We start from the raw sequence: 18,394 nt of genomic DNA, 5'->3' as shown, positions 1-18,394 counted from the left end.
TACTAACATTGTATAGTTACTTCTTTAAAAATACTATTTTATCTTTACTCCCATGAAAAACTGAAAGCTAAATTTTGCTCAGATTAGTAGCACAAGCAGCTGTTCGCACCTTGTGGAAGCAGTGCAAGTGTCAAAGCAAGTTCACGGTTCCGTGTTATTGGGACCTGGACCAAACCTCCTTCAGCATGGGCTCAGGAACCACACGCCCTCTGCTGGCTCTGTCTGGCACGGAATTTCTTGCTTGTATCCTTAGATGAAGACATATTTTGTATGTGTATATATGTATATATATATATATGTGTGTGTGTGTGTGTGTGTGTGTGTGTGTGTGTGTGTATACACATATATATGTACACACATAATACATATATACACATATATACATATATAAATTCTTATATATTTATGCATATATATGTGTATATATATGTATATATATATATAATATATATTATATAGGTTGTGATTTCCTGAGATTTAGTTACATATAATCTGAATTTATAAAATAATTTTCCTATGGAGTGCCTCAGGGCAATATTTTCTATAAAAGGTCACAGTTTGAAGGGACTCTGTCAGTTTATGCCAACTGCTTCACTATCTAGATGAATAAACCAAGGCCAACACATTTACAGGATTCACCCGATTTGCCAGAACTGCTTAGTGACAGACGTCTCTCTAGACCCCAGGCTGATTGTCACTATTCTTTTACTTGACTATGCTGCCCTTACACATTCATCACTTAGTCATTTTGGAGCTCTAGGCCCTCTGGGGGATCAGTTTAGGTATTTGAAGTGCAGTCAATTTGAGAAATCTGTCAACAACCATCCAGAAGGATAAATTACAACAAAATACACACGTACTGTTAGTTTTTTCCACCTCACTCTGTAAATAGCCCAGGAAAATTTGCACTGAAATAACAAGGAAAATTGTTTAGCAACAAAAATTAGACCTTCAGCAATGTGATGTCTCTCACTGTATGTCACACCATCCTGAAATTAGCATGGAAGAGGCATACATGGAATTGAATTCATCAGTGGAGCCACCAAGCAAAGAGACTTTGCTCCAGGACAAGTCCTTTTTCTTTGTTAGTTGATTTCTGGTTTCATCTATAGCCTGTTAGCCAGTGGTTTGTGTAGAAGAGGGTAAGGAGAAGTAGGTGGCTGTGTACTCTTAACTTACTCGTATCTTACATGCCTTCGTGATATCTATAGTCTTTTACGGTTTGAATGTTCTAAAACTCTGTTATTAAAAATAGGATGTGTGTGTGAATCTCATTTCCAATATTCCCATCCTATTCTCAATATCATCTATGAAGCAGCCATTCTTTTCTCTTTCACATCAATGTAACTGTAGGTAACACTTTGATATTTCTTAATTAGTGCTCATTAGTCATTTCATTCCTCAGTCTCTAACCTGGTATGTGCTGATCGCATTACCAGGATTATCCTGATTCCATTTTGCCCAGGAAAAGACAGCCCTACCTAAAGTCTTAGTACATTTTTCACTTTCTTTATGTAGTACTTTGTAACTGCTCTTACTTAGATAGCTTATCTATACTGTATTGCAGGTATGGCCTAATTTGTTTATATCTTGGAGCAGGACAGCACTACAACAACAGACTTTGGAAAATGACACAAACGTGGGTCTGAGACTTTCTTCCACTGCTCATCAGAACAGAGTTACTGGAAGCCTGTGTCAAAATCTTGGCTTCCTTGTCCAGGAAAAGGATAAAAATTCTCCTTATTTTTGAGGCTATTTCAGGGGTCGAACAAGGTAAATCATGTAAACTCTAAATGCAGCAGTTGCTTCCGTAACATCTAAATATTAGTTATTATCTAGCAAAATCTAGACAGATAATCTACATTTATTACATTCTGCCTTATATTTTTGTTAGTTTTTTTAAACCTTGCTGTCCCAATAACAATGCTGAAGATGTATTTTAAACACCGATGGGAAAAATTCTGGAAAAAGAGTATATGTTTAATAATCACTTACTGAACTGAAATAAAACAATTTGTCTTTGGAATTCTCTAGTCCACTTTGTGGAAAACAGAGCAAGAGTAAGGTAATATAATAAGCAGGATGCACTAATAAAATAACAGAATGTGATTGATGCTTCTATTTTCTTTATTTCATTGTTAAATCTTCCTATTTTAATCTTTACTTATGTTAAAGGTTATTAATGTTTAATACTTTCCTTTACCTTGAAGGGTTTCAAAGGAAGTCTACAATTCAAGAATTCTAATTTTTAAACATTATGCTCCACTCATATTTTACTATTGTAGTATTGAATATAACTTGCAAATTTAAGCCCAATCAGAGTCCCTTCTTGAAGATACCCCACTAGATATTTGAATGTACAGATGCTTTTTATGTGACTATGGTGGAATACTCAGACGGCCTCAACTTTTCTGTTCCCTGGTGTATGCCCTGTGTAAACACGCTTCCTTTGAGTGTGAGTGAGACTCTGATTATGACAGGAAAGTCACTTCATGATTATACTATGCTATATAATACCTCATATAGCCAATCAGAGAGAGAGATTTTCCTACTGGCTTTGAAGATGCAACTGCCATGTTTGACAAGGTCATTGGCAAGGAAATGGGGGCCGCCCATAGCTGCTGAGAGAAACCGTTGGCAGTGACTCAGAAAAAAACTAAAAACACCAACAAAACAAAAATGTAAAACCTCAGTTCTCCTACTGGAAGAAACTGAAATCAGCCAATAACTAGAAAGCTTAGAAGAGGACCTTCAACCTCCAGTGAAATCACAGATCTGGCCAGCACCTTTATTTCAGGTGTTTGAAATCCTGAACAAAGAAGCAGCCACGTTGTACTTGAATTTATGAACCACACAACTGTGAGATAATGATTTGGGGTTGTTTCAAGCCACTAAATTTGTAGTAATTTGCTACGCAAAAATAGAAAACTAACACATTGAACATCAGGCAAAAGGAGATCCATGAAAACGCTAGAATTATTCTCACCGTGTGGAACACTTTCTCCCATGTTATATCTTTATCATTTATTTATTCGTTCACCCATCCATTTATTCAGCTTATACTTTTGAGCATGTTGAATATTTCAGGCTTTATCCAAACTATGTAGGCCCTCCATGAAACTCTGAATTTGATACACAAACATCTAATTGAGTAACAACATTTCTGTAAGAGTTTCTTCCACTGTTCCAGCCTGTCTTGAACTTAGTTCTCCATGTAGTCAATGTAATGATTTTCTTTAACAAATTACGTTTCTCTGGGTGGTACTGTCTGCCATGTTTTCCCTGGATTGTATCATTCCTTAAATATTTATTCTCTGAAGAAGTGACCCTCACATGTACAAATTGAAAGGACAGAAAAGTGACTCTTGAATGGGATATCCTCCTTTAGCCATGGGCAGTTTAATATATACTTTTCCTTTGCTACTATCTCGTTGGTGGTACCATGGAATAGCAAAATATTTGCTCTTTCAGGTTCCTACAGATTTAAGCCTGTGAATGTAAAATAGATATAGCAGCAATACTATATAAATCGTGTACAAAACACCTATGTAAACTATTATATTTGTTTTAGTGTTTGTTCTATTTTCTGCACATTAACTTTGTGTCATCCATTTAAAATATATTTTTACTGGTATGGTTGTAATATTTCATATCTTACAAGGTTTTCACTTATACTATATCATTAGATACTTCATAAAACTCCAGAGTATGGCAAATAATTAAATAAAAATAATTATGTATATGTATATACATATATATCTCAAAGGCAATTTATAATGTCCTAGATGGTACAAAGATACTCTTATTGTGTGTCCATTATAACTGCCTCTTATCTGTAAAAATAACGACTCTTTAGTCTAAATTAGACATAATTAAAATAACTCACCTCCAGAATATTACCACAGCATTTGTACCAGATGTGGATAATGCTAAATGTTTAAGGTGGATGCAAGCTTAAAGAAATCCTGTTTAATTAAGGTATTCATCATTGTTGCAAAATAAGGTCAGGCTCTGCTTAGTTTGGCTTCCTCCAAAAACTGACATTGAGACAAGGATTCAAGTGCAAGCAGTTCATCAGGCAGATGAACCAGGGCAGACCAGTAGAGCAGCAGGGAAGGGAAAGCAGCCAATAAAGGGTACCTTACAAATGAGGTACACAGTGGGTAACTGCAGATAATCCTGTGGGGGGTCTCTGACAACTGGTCTAGGACCACCTCAGATTCAGTCCCCACCAAGGATAAAGGAGCTGGATGATTACTCCAGTGCTTTTGCTTGAGGTGTGCTTCCGTGGAGTAGAACTGAGTCAATGACCAGGTGTGCCCCGGTGGGTAACGTAACCTGTGGCAGTGAAAACCCTCAGGCAAAGGGACACGGATTCTGGCCTTTGGATATGGGCTAGAAGCAAGTGGGAGGAAAGAGATTAAACAACATGTTGGGAGCACCTGCTCTGTGTTTGGCAAGATGTCAGTCATTTAAAACATACTGAATATTAAATATGATATGGCATATCTAATATACTATGCACTTATTCAATAGCTTTTCCAGATAAGCATCATTATTCTTCTTTCAAAAATGAGGAATTATGAGGCTTAAAAAGGTTAAATAACTTCTCCAAAGTTACTCATTTTGCAAGTGGGAGAACCGTCTTTGAACTATGATCTGTCAGACCCCAAATCCCATGCTCTGTTCACACACTTTTCACATACTCTCTCACTCTAGCATTTTGCTTCTTGTGATAATTTAAAAAACAACAACATTAAACTCCAAGCTTTATCCAGATATCAGTACTTTCCCCCTAACATTCCACGTGATCCCATGTTCATTTTTTCAAGGATACCATCCAGATTATATTACATTTAGTCATCATATCTCAATCTATTGACAGATGCTCAGACTTTCTTCTTTTTTGATGACTTTGATGGTTTTAAGGTTAGGTAATGTTCCCCAGTTTAGGTTTATCTAATGTTTATGATGTAATGGTTAGATTGGAATTGTAGGCTTTTGGGAGGAAGAATGGCAAAAGTGAAGTGTGATTCTCATCCCATCATATCCAGGGTGTATGGTGTCAACATGACTCACAACATAGTACATGGATCATGTACCCACGGTAGCACTTGCCACGTTTCCCCACTGTCTACCCTTTAGAAGAAACACCTTTCCACAGTCTCCCCTCTGGAAGCAAACCAATGAACACAGCCCACACACAAGGGTGGAAGGAGAGAAAAAAATCCACCTTCTGGAAGGGGATCATCTACACAAATTATGGAAAATTCTGTACAGGATATCTCAGAGATCAATTTTAATGTGTTTTAATTTCAATCTATCAATACAATTGGGTGCCATGTCTTTATAATAGATTTATCATTTATTAAGATTCCTAAAGTAAAAAATAAATAAATAAATAAATAAATAAATAAATAAATAAATAAATAAATAAATAAATCCAGCTCAGGGCCCACTTGTTTCACTTACTGAATGAAGAAAAGTTCTCTTTAGTAGGTAGATTATAACATGAACCTAGAAATGGGACTCGCAGCTGTTTGTAGGCCATGGCTTGGACACTGGCAATCATCTTCTTTGAATATGACTTTGATTACACCTTGGTGTTACAGTGACTGTAAAATGCACCTCTGTATTTATTAGGTATTGTGATTTTGGGGAAAAAAAAACACAAAAATACTTCTTAAAACAAAAAACAAAAACACACCAATTTCTGCATAATTCAGCCAGATGCACATATTTCACTTCTTTTAAATAATTTAAAAATAAAAACAACCTAAAATCTATTTAGAAAGTTAGAAATTAGAGAGTTGGGCTAGAAATAAGATCTATCTGGTAGGTTTTCATTAGAAGACTGAGATTCTTTATTAGAAATTAGAATGGATGCCAACTATCTCCATGGTTACTTCCTGAGTCCTTTTTTCCTTGAATGGAAAGGTATCATTTCTGTACATACCACATGTAGCTTCTTGCTCTGTATTATGTCAAATCCTTTGATAACAGAATGAAAGAAATGAACTGAAAAATAGTTCTATAGTTCTGTCCCTGCTTGTGCACTAAATAACAAGAATAAAAAGCTCTTTTCAGTTTGGCTATATTCATTCACGATGCCATTTTTAATAACAAAAGTCCAAGTATTTTCATGAGGTTGTATTAGAAAAAGGTTACAAGCTATCCCTTGACAACCTTTGCAGTCTGAAAGCTCTTTACTCCTTTTGTCCTGTCAAATCAAAATCCCCTTGCTTAACATTCACATTCTGTTATAAGCGTGGCTCTTCTACTTATAAAACTTAATTTTCCACTCTCTCAAGTTCAGGCCTGACACTCCATTTGGGTCTGTATCCTCACTATCCTCGAACACACTCCATTCTCTGTGCTCACTGAGAACTTTGGAAGCCTTTTAGAACCATTCCTGTCCTTCTCAGACATTATTCTGAATGTGTCCCATACTGCCGTATAAATATTCTGTCAAGAATCATTGTTTTATATTCCCATTGAGACTGAGTATAGGGATTGTGTGCCCATTTATTTATTTATATTCCATCTTGTTAAAAAAAGTGGAAGTGGAATTAAACAGAATTGTACCCATATATGTAAATTACATAAATACAAATATATGTAATGGGTAAGGAATGAAGGATAAAATCCGCATAAACAGTCATGATATAATAAAAATAATCCAAGAATGAGGCTAATATAAATATTTGTCAATATGAGATTATTAATTTTCTTTGTACGGGCCATGTATTTGGTAGAAAAAAGAGAGAGAGAGAGAGAGAGAGAGAGATAGAGAGAGAGAGAGAGAGAGAGAGAGAGAGAGAGAGAGAGAAAGAAAGAAAGAAAGAAAGAAAGAAAGAAAGAAAGAAAGAAAGAAAGAAAAAAAGAAGGAAAGAAAGAAAGAAAGAAAAAGAAAGAAAGAAAAAGACCAAAAAAACCACACTTTTCAGGATACAATCAACTCTTCCTAATACCCAGTAGAGTATGAAATTCTCTTAGGGGTACTCATGGGAAGGACGCTATGCCATGTAACTAACAACAATGTCAGCAACTTCCTTATACACAAAAAAGACTTTGAGTTCAGTAAGTCTATTTTTATATGTGTCTTCATGCCCGTATATTACTGGGCACATCTGTCATGTTCAATGAACTCTTAATTGTTTTTTTTTTCTTTTTTCTTTTCTTTAAAGCAGTGTTTGGTCGCCTGGTAGGTTGCTCAAAATTTTTACATTTTTCCTATGGCATTTTCTAAAAACATTTGTTTTCTAAATATTGTTTCTAAATTCAAGATTTTTATATTCATGGCCCCTGTTCCTGGACCAAAGATCTCACCAATCATCTAGATTTTGCTTATGTAGCAAAAGAGATTAAGAATAATACAACAGATGGACATCTAGCTCAACTGTATTAATTTACATACAGTATTACTAGATGATGAGGGTCAGAAAGAATAAGGGACTTCCTTCCATAAAGCCCCTGCTATGGACTGAATGTTTGCACCCTCTCTCCATTCATATGCTGAATCCCAACTGCCAATGTGATGGTATTAGGAGGTGGGGTTAATGGGAAGTAATTGGGTTTAGATGAAGTCATGAAGGTGGGGCCCTCATGATGAAATCTGTGCCGTTGTAAAAAGAGAAAGAGACCAGAACTTACTCTCTTTCTCTGCCCTGTGAAGAATTATGAATAAGACAAGAGCATTCGGAGATAAAGTGGAGAAAAGAATAAGGTTCAGAAGATTGAAAAAGTAATGAGCAGAAAAGTTCTACTGAGACAAAATAGTTTAATGGAGACAAGCCTATATCCTGGTAAAATTAGCAGAAAACTTAGCATCCATCTCTAAGTAACAGGTCAGGGGAGATAAACTGGTGGGCTGAAGGAGCAGATTATTGCTGCTAGTAGCAAAACTTTTTCTTGTACCGTGTTTCTTGGAAAATAAGACCTAAGTTGACAATCAGCTCTAATGCATCTTTTGGAGCAAAAATTGATACAAAACCTGGTCTTACGTTATATAAAACCTGATTTTATTTTACAGTAAAATAAGACCTGGTCTTATATTAATTTTTGCTCCAAAAGATGCATTAGAGCTGATTGTCCAGCTAGGTCTTATTTTGGGGTAACACAGTAGGAAATTTTTCAGTAAACAGGTTACTTTTCTTAGTAAGGAAAGTTCTGTTGGTGGTGTGAGATAAGAGGGGTGTGTGTGTGTGTGTGTGTTGGGGTTTTATTAAACTAGGGCGGTATTCAATTTTCTGCTTTATGTGATATTTTACTTTTTAAGCAATGTTTTTCAAAATATTAATCCCATTAATAAAATGAATTCAAATTTATGTGAATTTTCCCAAAGAAATTAAAGTATTTTAAAATTTAAGCCTTATTGACCTTTAATTTTAAGATCTTTAGATCATGGACCGGTATGACGATACATTATAAATAACTGACTAATCAACAGAATATATATTTTTGTCCTACTGTGTGCACTGACATCTTTGATAACATCATTATTTCCTCTGAATTTGTCTTCTTAGAGACTGTTGTCCCCTCTAAATCTGGTGTCTCTTCATGTTGCTCCCATAGCCCCTTTTTCCATTTACTACTTTCTTCATCAGGAATCACAGTAGAAATTTTTATGATCTCCACACCAGGAATAATTGAACCTTTTTGAAGCTGGTTTGTTTTTACATTATTGACAGAATGAATCATAGAAGCAATTTTGTATTTGTATCTACAAAGCTCAGAGCCAAAGTTGTGGCTTATTTAAATGAATGTAGGATTTCAGGGAATTAATTTTAAATGCTTTGCAGTAAAATAGTAAAAGTGCTTTCTAGTTTGACTTGCATTGACGATTTCTCCATAACTTAAATATATATATATATTTGATGTTGAATGATAGATGTTAACTATCATTTTGCAGAAATACATAGACTGTATAACACTTTGAAGAAAAGATAAATCTAAGAAACAGCCAATATTAATGCTCAGTTTTTAGGAAATGTTAAGAAAAAAAAAATCTCATAATCTCTGAGTAACTCCCTACCAGGGACAAAAAAGCATTGCAACACAACCTATTCGCCATTTCTTTCTAACCCAGGAAACACATTGCCCAGGCAAAACTAGGCAGAATCGGATCATAAGTTTAAGTTTCTGCAAATTTTAATCAACTCCAAGCTTAATAGATAGGCTTTCAAAGTAAATAATAATGTAATTTACTTGAACAAAGAAAATGTTATTTGTAATTGTGTAGTTTTTGAATTAAAATTTGGGGAAAAACAATTTAAAATGATTTTTAAAACTCCTGTGTACAATTTATTAACTATCAATTGAAGAGGCCATTATCTTACCATTGAATATTTTAAGAATTCACTTTTAGTTATTTTATATTTTAAATTTTTTGTTAATATAAGATTTAGAGCTCATTGACAATTTTATTTACTGCAATTACAAAAACTCAAAATGGAATCTCTAAAAACAAATTTCTACAATTAAAATATTCTGTAAAAACAGTGTAATTTAAAACCATTTTTTAAAGCTACCACTTCATTTCTTGAAGTAGCAAGATGAAATATGAAATAATATATGTTTTCAACTTTGAGGAAGGTTGAGTATTTTAGATCTCTTTTCCAAAGGGGTGTATTTCTTATAAATACTGAACTAGACTATTTCTGGAGTTTTCTTTGTGAGCTCCTATACCAATTTCCTGCGGCTGCTGTAAACAAATTACCACAAATTCGGTGGCTTAAAGCAACCGAAACTTATTCTCTTACAGTTCTGGAGAGCCAGAAGTCCAAAATCAGTTTCACTGGGTATAAATCAAGGTACCAACAGAGGTCAGCATTCCCTCTGGAGCCTCAAGGGGAAAACCTGTTCCTGCCCCTTCCAGTGTCAGGGCAACTGCCTGCATTTGTGGCCCCATCACTCCTCTCTCTGCTTCCATAGTAACACTGTCTTTTCTTCTTCTCTGTGTGTCAAATGTCTCCTTCTGCTTCCCTCTTAAAAAAATACATGTGGTTACATTTCAGGCCAACCTGATAATCCAAGATAATTACCCTATCTCAAGATATTCCAATTTAATAACATTGCAAAGTCACTTTTTGCCACATAAGGTAACATCCACAGGTTCCAGGGATTAGGATGTAGACGTCTTTGGGGGTCATTTCTCAGCCTACTGGAGCACCAAACTAGGCATTTCTATAGGAACAATTTCATGCTCCAGAGGATTTTCTTTTATGTGGTTTCCTAAAAATGTTGAAACTATTTCTATTATAACAGGTTCTTGAATAACTTTGAAGTTTTTGCATGATTTTGTTTTTTTTTACTCATGCATTCTTACAATAAGCACGTATTAAAGTAGGGGATGAAAAAGGAAAATAACAAACTATAGCTTTCAAGAAGAGTTTACAATTTATTTTTGAAGCTATTATGAATAACTATACATCACTGAATGACAACATGAGGGCTAAAGAGTAAGAGAAATATTGAGAGATAGTATATAAGTAAAAGCGAGTGAGAAAAATTTTTAAGCATTAATGAGTTCAGAAGAAGGAAATATCAATGCAGATTGAAAAGCAGAAAAAATACAATACTATATGAAGTAGATTGAGTTTTAAAGTGGAACTAGGTAAACTCTGTAAATTATGGACTATGTAAACTAGAATTTACATAGTTAAAAAAGGTCATGCCAGGTGGATATAAGAAAAGGCAAGATAAGATAAAAAATCATAATAACAATTTTTAAATATATCTGTTTAGTCTATACCCTATAGAGTTGATGGAGTTGACCTTTCGTATATGTGATAAATAGGAGATAAAATTACAAAGGTAGGAAGTGGTCAGATTATGGAAAACTTGGATTAGTAAAGAATATTACTTTTATCTTCTAAAAACCAGGAACTTAAGAAAGTTTTTTTTTTTTTTTTTCCAGTTGGAGTGATATGTTGGAAGGAGTCTTCACTTCATTATTGAATGTGAGTGAAGTGAAGATGGGGGCAGGCAGCAGCTATAGGAAACTATATTGAAAATTATCATAGCAATCAAACTATTGAGGCAATCAAAGCCCAGACTGGGCAAGTAAAATTTTTTATGAAAGGAAAGAAGAAATAGATAAAAATCACACATGGAAAGTATCTAGTTTGGGGAAGGCGGGGAGTAATGAAAGATAAGGGAGAAATATAAAAGATGGATGAATAAAGAGATTAGAGGGGGGAAAAGTCTTTGGATAAAAGATATAATCGTGGATACAATGAGTTTGAGGCTACACTTGATCATTCAAGTATAGATGTGTATTAGTCATTTTGAAACAATGGATGGAAGCCCAGGAACTGGTATAACTTTGGAGCTGTCTTCGAGTTATATTTGAGAAATTGCTTTCCTAAAAAAATAAAAGTTTAAAAAACAAGAATAAACTAAGTAGCATGGAAATAGACTCCCTGACCTGTACCCATCTCCCAAGGGCTTTGTTGACACAGGACCGATCCCATAATAGCAGGGCCTACTGAGATTTAAGGAAACTAACTCTTGGATTGATGGACTTCTGGATTAACAGTTACCTCTTGATCCCCAGAAACACTGGGCCGATGTGAAATGTTCGTCTTTGGATACTTTCTTGTATTAACATCATAGACTAACTAACGTCTTCCAGAATATCTGCTATGGCTAGGATAACCAGGTTTTGTTGGATAAATGATTGAGCCAAGTTACCATTCCGTCTTCAGTATATTCTAGTCTCCTGATAGGAGCATGAGCCAATCAAAGCCCAGAGAAGTCCTCCCAGTCACACATAAATGAGATCGAAAGGCTCTTAGAATAATTCCTATTTTGTAGAAGTTAAAATAACTCTTCTAGCTTGCCTGTATCCAACTCATTTAAACATTTAATGAATGGAACATGTTCCTTCTTTCCTCAGAAGCCATTTCCCTTGACTTGCAAATTCACTTTGTGAAATCCCTGGTGAGTTTTAATTCCATTATGCAAACTACTAAAAGGGGACAAAATTTGTGTAGAAACGGTTTCTAAGTAATTATAGTACTTATAAAAATGCAAACTTTAAAATGAATACATATGTGTTGAATGAATGTATTCATTACAATCTGTGAGTACATTAGAATGCATTGCTAAAATAATTAAGCTTTCTCTAGAAGAGGGTCTATAGCAAGTATCTATTTACTCTCAAAAATTTGTAATACAAGTGTCATGAGGTCAGATTATTCTTAAGTATAAAAAATCAAGTTTTAGAGGAGACATCTGTTTGAAAATATAGCTAAGACCTAATGATCTCTTCTCTATCTTGGCAGAAAACAGGGTTTTAATAAATGGTTAGCAAAAGCTTCCCTAAAGGCTTGCTACCGTGAAAAATGGATCTGAATCATTTACTGCAATAAATTGCATGGAATGCTTCCATGTGTTTTCTAGCTCTCTCCAAACGAGTGGCTCCAGGGAGAGAGAGAAACATTATAAATGCATTTGCTAAAATGAGAGTATTTTTCCATCATTTTATATTTTTTTTTATTTTTCAAAGGAATGAGTACAATAGGTATGGGAGCTGCTTTTTCCCCTCTTTTGCCTTAAAGATGTGCTGCAATTCAAAGGGAAACACCACTGACTTTTTAAAAAATGTATACTGATATTTGATATCAAAGTGAAATGGTTACTTCATAAATATTACATTAATTTAATTTGTACCCAAGTATAAACATATTTTATATCAATTTTAACTAAAAATTAGTGTCGATATATGAGTTCACATAATATGTGCCCAATAAGACTATTTGCCAATTTTGGTAGTTGCTCCTTTAAACTAACGTAAATGTCATTTAAAAGCATCTCATTTAAATAGAATGGTACTTCTGTATCAAAAAGACAAAAAATAAAGGCAAGCAGGTATTAGAATATACAAACTATTTAAAAGTCTGCATATGAAAACACGTTATAAATAAAATGGCAAGTTAGAAAAATATCTGCAACATGACAGAAGATAATAATCTACTTAATAAAGTATTTTTATAAGTAGATAAGATGAAAAGAATCCCCTCAACCCCCTATGAAACACAAACAAAAACATGACTAAGAAATTCACAAAGTACTGATGCCAATTTTAAAAATGTTTAAGGGCATTAGTAATGTTAGAAACATGATTTAAAATAAGGTACAATGTTTCTCCCATACTAAATTGGCACAGATGAAAACAAATAAAATAAAATACCCAGTTAGGGTTGGCCACTGTGATTACAATCCTGGGGCACTGTGGTTGGGAACCAATAAAAGTACAGTGAATATAAATTTGGCATAGAGTCAGCTAGAGGTAGGGTCAAACTGGCTTTACCATCTTAATCATTTTAAAATACTATCCTCTATGGGTTTCCATTAGACTTAGGAGTAAAATAAGGATATAACACCATGTGTGCATAAAAAGGGGTGACGTATATGAAATGTTTATCATAGTGCCTTGTCCTAACTTAGCTATTAGTCCTATTAAATTGGTAAAACCTTAAAAAGAACAATTTGTCACTACATTAAAAACCTTATACTGTTGCATAACCTTTGATCTGTAATTTGGTCTACAACAATGAAAATTCACAAATAACGGTGTGTGTTAAACAAGAAGGGATTGATTAAATAAATTATAGTTTATCCACTAAAAATGTGTCCTGCTCAGGTTAAGAAGTTGGTAGCCAATAGGCAGCAAGCAATAAGCTAATTTAGATGGGTATCATACAGTAGGTATGTCTTAAATTTGTGAGTGGGGCAGTATGTAGGCAATAGTGTCAGTAAGAGAGAACAGTATCAGTGACCTGTAGGTGTATGAAAACACACAGAGTATGCAGGGAATGGAAAATTATCAGACAGATTTCTAGAGTAGAAGGGACTGTTAAAAAATCAAGGAAGACCAGGATGGAAAGGCAGATGGGAATAAAATTATGAGGGGCTTTGTATCTCATAACCAAGAAATTTTGACTTTGCTCTTTAAGGAGTGGAGAATTGTTGGAGATTTTAATCGGATTTTAATTCTAATACAGCATATGTGAAATGTATCAATGGAATTCCATACGACTTATGAAAATAATGCGGTGTTTTGAAAGAAGATATAGGCTAAGACAAAGATAGGGATCCTAGTTGTAAAAGGACTGAAATGTAGGAGTCAAGGGAGATTGTTTTCATAGAAATATCAGGATTTGGTGACCAATCAAACTTCAAAAGTGAAGTGTCTACGTTTTAATTTTGGATGATTGTGTGAAAGGGATGATTGTGTGAACCTTTTATAGACCAGATTCATCAATACTCTTATAGCTAAAATTTGGTGAGCATCCATATTCACTTCTTTAGGAAGAATGTCTAGAAGTACATTTTATAGATCAAAGCTTATGGAACAGTATGACTTTTAATATATAGTGACAAATTGTTCTTTTTTAAGATTTTACCAATTTAATAGGACTAATAGCTAAACTAGGAAGAGGCACTATAATAAACATTAGTACACTTGGAAACAGTTGAGTTTGAGATGCCTGTAGAGATTCCCTATAATTAATTGGCAATAGATTCTCGAGCTCAGACAAGAGGTTTGGGATGAAGATATAAATATGAGTCATTAACATTGTAAGGGGTATGCAAATGCTTCCAGAAATCTATGTCATCTTTTTAGAAGTATAGAGAATATAATCGTATAACTTATAGTAACACATATTGTACCAGTAAATTGTAAGTTATTTCTTTCACTTCTAAAAATGTATGTTCAAGTTTTAATCAAATTCCTTTTATTTTCATTCTTTTGAAAATGTTTAATGGTTATCGTGATGTGACTTGCTAGTAAAAAAGCATTTTAGAACAGGTAGGAAATCGACTGTCTAATTCCGACATTGTTATTTGAGGTAGAAGAGTTTTATTAGTAAGGTTTTAAAAAGAGCACCTCAAATGATCAAGTGTTGGATTTAATAATAATTCTCTACTTGTCATCTTTTTTTACAGTATTTCTGCTATAAAAACTTCCATTCATTTTTTCATCTGTTTACTTCACTAGTTTTTATTAGATACCCACCATATTCCAAGCCCTGTATCAGCTGTTGAGGAAGAAGAAAGGAAAATATACTAAAAAAAATATTTCCAACAACTGCTGAAAAGTTTCTTCCTGATTATCTCCAGAACTTTAAAGAAAAAAAAAAAAAAAAAACTACAATGAAAAAGCAACTACGGAAACTTCTGTGCAAGGAGAAATTATGAAGGTATAATTGTCACCAAACATAAAGTACCACCGTTTTTAAGAAATGTAACTGAGTGGAAATACTGAAATACAACATTAACATTTGTTATGACTTTTGTGTACAATTAGGAGAGAGAAACTTTACAATTTTTATGGATTAAGGATACTTTTAAGAATTCCAAACTAACTATAAAAATAGATTCTGCTTCTATTGTAACATAAAAGAATAGAAATTAAGCACAGGGAAGGTAGGTCTGAGAATAAAATCCTAAAATCTGCTCTTTTTTAAAGTAAGTAAAAATGTAAACATGTTCCTAATATTAATCATCCTAGAAATACTGAGTTCTACCAAAAGTATGAATTATAATAGGGTTTTACGCAATGGGTTAATTTTTTCATAATATGCAGAGGGTGCAAAAAAATGTATACACATTTTAAGAAAGGAAAAAACTGTGTTAATTGTAATATTCAATAGATACAATAGCAAAAGAGGAATACAAGTCACGTTTGACTTCTGCAATTACAAAAGGAGCTCAAAGTGGTCACCATCAGTATCCAGACACTTCTGATTACGATGAATTACTGCTTGAGCATAGGTAACACCTCTTAAAATGTGTATACATTTTTTGGCACCCCCAGTATATTTGTTAAAACAATAGGAGAGGAAGTTCATTTTAGGAAGCTTAACAACACCATGGGAAGTGTTGTGCATTTATCTTGTCATTGGCATTTGTCACTAAATGAACATTTCATATTTTCTTATAGAAGTAAATAGAGAAATATGTAATTAAGAACATAGAATGAAACTATACTGCTGTCTGTCACCATGTACCAAAATTAATTCAAAATGGATCAAAGACTTAAGCATAAGACCTGACACAATAAACTGCATAGAAGAAAACATAGGTACTAAACTTATGGACCTTGGGTTCAAAGAGCATTTTATGAATTTGACTCCAAAGGCAATGGAAGTGAAAGCTAAAATAAACAAATGGGACTATATGAAACTTAAAAGCTTCTACACAGCAAAAGAAACCATCGACAAAATAAAGTGGCAACCAACCAAATGGGAGAAAATTTTTGCAAACAATGCCTCTGATAAGGGGCTAATATCCAAAATATATAAGGAACTCATACAACTCAACAACAAAACTAACAATCCAATTAAAAAATGGGCGGACATGGGAGGACATGAAGAGACATTTCTCCAAAGAGGACATACAAATGATAAATAGACATATGAAAAAGTTCTCAACATCACTAATCATCAGAGAAATGCAAATGAAAACCACAATGAGATATCACCTCACCCCAGTCAGAATGGCTATCATCAACAAGACAAATAGTAACAAGGGTTGGAGAGGCTGTGGAGAAAAAGGAACCCTGATACACTGTTGGTGGAAATGCAGATTGGTGCAGCCATTATGGAAGGCAGTGTGGAGGTTCCTCAAAAAATTAAGAACAGAATTACCATATAACCCAGCAAACCGTCTTTGAGTATCTACCAAAAAAACCGAAAGCATTTACCATAAAGACATGTGTGCTCCAACGTTCGTTGCAGCTTTATTTACAGTGGCCAAGACATGGAAACAACCAAAATGTACTTCGATAGATGAATGGATAAAGAAGTTGTGGTATATGTACACAATGGAATACTATTCTGCCATAAAAAACAGGAAATATTACCATTTGCGACAACCTGGGTGGATCTTGAGATTATTATGCTAAGAAAAATAAATCAGACAGAAAAAGTTGAGAACCATATGATTTCACTGATATATGGTATATAAAGCTAAAAAACAACAAAAGAACAAGACAAACAAATGAAGAAACAAAAATGCATAGACATAGACAATAGTTTAGTGGTTACCAGAGGGTAAGGAGGGAGGAGGGTTGTGGAAGAGGGTAAATGAGGTCAAATATATGGTGATGGAAGGAGAACTGACTCTGGGTGGTGAACACACGATGTGAGATATAGATGATGTATTACAGAATTGTATACCTGAAATCTATGTAACTTTACTAACAATTGTCACCCCAATAAACTTTAATTAAAAAAAAGAACATAAAGAGAATAATTAATGGCCATAGACGAATGAACACTGAGGGTCTAGTGTACGCCAGGCTAGTGTTAGTTGTTTTGCAAATTTTACTAATCTTTAAAGAGAAAAAATTGGGGAAAATATTTTATCTATTTTTCAAATAAAATATTAAAGCTCAAAAATATTAAGTAACTTACCATAATTTACCCAATTAATCAGGTTAGAGCAATGCTATAAAATGATGTTCTTTTATTATAACAGTCCATTTTTCTCCATTTCTGTTTAATTATGAAATGAATGCATATATACAAAAAATGTAGTGTAAGAAGTAAAATTTCCTATACCAACTCAGTCTTCTCACCAGAGGTAATTTACATTCCATATATATATATGTATATATATATATATATATACACATATGTATATATATACACACACATATACATATATATGTAGATACATATATGTAGATACATATACATATATACAGACATATATATATATATATATATCATTACATACCACACACATACATACATATATATACACACACGTATATATATTAGATTACGTAGCATTTATATAAATAAAGATATTATAGATACTACACAAAGAAAAATGTTCAGACATATTTTTCATAAATGATATCATACAAAGTAAGTTGTACTCTGGATTTTTTTACCCTCTTTTCAATTTTTGATGACAATACATATAGACCTCTTTCAGTCGGGTAGCTATGTTGTGTTCTATATTATGGATACTCCATGATTTGTTTAAATATTCCTTCTTGATGACTATTTAGTTGTTTCCACTGTTTGTGTTTTAACAAAAAGAGCTCCAGTAAAGATTCTTGTACATATATTTGTAGACGTGAATAAGTAATCAGATAGATGGAAAAATACTGGTTTTAATTTCTACCTTGTCATTAAGTTGATAATGTAAAGACATTAGAATATATGTAGGTATCAGTTTTTTACTTATTGTTTCTTTCCCTGAGGTTGGTGACATCAACAACAGCAGAAATTTTTTGGTTATGTCTACGTAGTACTAAGTTATAAATGCACTGTTCTGATCATGAATACTTTATTCTGTTTACCTATTATTTATATTAGATGCCTACCATGTCCCAAGCACTCTGCCAAGTACCGGGGATGAAGAGAGGAGT

At 33.7% G+C, this 18,394-nt stretch overlaps 1 protein-coding gene and 1 long non-coding RNA gene across 5 annotated transcripts in view; one reads left to right on the top strand and one right to left on the bottom strand.

Moving 5' to 3' along the window:
• The window catches only part of LOC308499262, a 28,164-nt gene extending 10,924 nt beyond the window's left edge, over positions 1–17,240 (top strand). The window contains exons 2-3 of the long non-coding RNA XR_013993566.1: positions 14,956–15,209; positions 15,953–17,240. This is a non-coding gene — a long non-coding RNA (uncharacterized lncRNA). The remainder of the gene's footprint in view (positions 1–14,955; positions 15,210–15,952) is intronic.
• GALNT13 (polypeptide N-acetylgalactosaminyltransferase 13) overlaps positions 1–18,394 on the bottom strand; it is a 456,823-nt gene that overhangs the window by 19,973 nt on the left and 418,456 nt on the right. The gene's annotated exons all lie outside the window — the stretch shown is intronic.

This window comes from Rhinolophus hipposideros (assembly GCF_964194185.1).
Source record: "Rhinolophus hipposideros genome assembly, chromosome: 6".
Lineage (NCBI taxonomy): Eukaryota > Metazoa > Chordata > Mammalia > Chiroptera > Rhinolophidae > Rhinolophus > Rhinolophus hipposideros.
The sequence above is the reverse complement of the archived record's forward strand: the minus strand, read 5'-3'. Positions and strand labels throughout refer to the sequence as shown.